The sequence below is a fragment of the Cupressus sempervirens genome, chromosome 9, assembly GCF_028749045.1.
Source record: "Cupressus sempervirens isolate cs-2001-9-10 chromosome 9, ASM2874904v1, whole genome shotgun sequence".
NCBI lineage: Eukaryota > Viridiplantae > Streptophyta > Pinopsida > Cupressales > Cupressaceae > Cupressus > Cupressus sempervirens.
Window position 1 is genome coordinate 393,533,782 of NC_143126.1, and position 1,999 is coordinate 393,535,780.

Genomic DNA, 1,999 nt, shown 5'->3' on the forward strand with positions numbered 1-1,999 from the left:
TATATATCGCATTGGTGATTGCACCGATATTTTTGACCAATCATGTGATAACTAATGGGCGACCACCCCAGGCGTTGGACCCAAATATGATAAATATTCGGCGACACGGTTGGACCCATCGCGAAAAGGTGAAGATTCGCCACTAAAGTAATCCTTGATGAAAAGAAAGCAAGGGCTGACAACATAAGGAAACAAATGAGTAATGGATTCTTAAATCTACTAAGGATACAAGCTCAAATCATGGAAGTGAAGTCACTCAAGAAGTGGGTGACTCCATCCTCTCAAACTAAATTCTTAAGAATGTGTTGGAGCTGTACTCAGCAAGAAAATCATAAGCAGTTCCAACAAATATGAAGAATGCAAATGATCCAATCAATATTCTAGATACACAAGGATCACAAAAAGGTTATCTTTCACTGAGTTGCATCAGACTCTACCAAGGAAAGTTGGTTGAAGACCTTACCGAGTGAGATCGGGAGTAGAGGAAATTTGGTTTGTTTTTCGAGTTGATACTCTTGCTGAGTTAGGTTAGTGGATGACAGTTTGTCACGCATTGTGTCATTATGGCACCGAGAATTTATGAAAATTTCTCAAAAAAAGGGGCAATTTTGACTTCATTTTTTCACCACATTTACAGCATTCGAAGAGCAAAGCGATTTGAAAGAGCATTATAGTGTTTTCAAGCAATTTAGTAGCGAGATCTTCACGAATTCTATCATTTATCAAGCAGCAATGGCATCTACTAGTGGAACCATCACTAAACAAAAGAAAGGTTCTAAAATATTGGTTAAGGGCGTCGAATGGAAAACACCAAACTTCAAGCTCATTTTGGCCATTGCTGAATCACTTGATCCTTACAGTGCTCAGTCGCAAATCCCGTCAAAGGTACTCCTAATTAATGACATAAGAACTCTTTTTAAATGTATTGTTCAAGAATTGGGGACATTAGAAATGGATAATACCCTAGCTGAAATGTGTGTTGATGGAGTTTTGAAATCCAAACATAAGCATTTGGGAACGAAAGGATTAACTCATATCCCTTACTTGCCATGGAATTTCCAAGTAAAATGGATAAGGTACATATTGAGTCGGTTCCAAAATGGACAATTATGGTCGGATCAACCCATTCTGATTACAAAGAAGATGATACACAAGGTTATGGGTCTGCCAATGCTAAGCAAAGCTAAGACAACCAAAACCCTAGGTCGAGAGGAACTGCAAAAGAAAACCCTAGCCGAATGGGATGGAAGAGGTTTGAAAATAAGCAATGTCACTGACATAGAGCTTAGGTTTGGCATCCACATCATTGCACACAAGATCTATAGCTCAAGTTGGTTGAATAGTGTTCCTTGTGAGGTAGTTGACCTAGCATACAAAGTTGTAAAGAAGAACCTTGAATATGATCTGTCAGATATGTTACTGAAGCAATTGAACAAAAACATTGATAGTGTAAAGACTTCCAAGAACAATCCCTTAAAGTTTGGTTCATTGCTTACTTGCTTATTCTTTTATGTTCAAAAATTCTTTCCATCTAAGGGCACAATCATGTGGAGGAAAGACACGCATGTTCTTTATCAGATAAATGAATTTATTGAAGAAATGGGTGAAATTTTTGAAAGGGTGTTGGATAACTATTTTGAGGTGTTCAAGGAGAAAATGAACAACAAATTCCGAATCCCACCCAAGCTTGTAGAAGATTACAAGGATGATATATGTTTCATGGTGGACTGTGACAGAGTGTACATTCAAGCAATCATACCAAGAGTGGCATGGGTAAAACCATTGCCTTATGAAATTAACATTGATGAAGCTAGAGACATCATTGAGGCATTAGTAAATGAGCCAACCAATCCTAATCTTCCTACATTTGGCACATATGAGGAAGCCAAGAAGAGGATAGAGCTTAGTATCAAGATTCCTCAAGCTCTCAGCAAAGGCAAGAAGAGAGTTGCTAAATTAAAGATAGTTGAAGGTCCTCTAATGCTTACTGAGGGCAAGG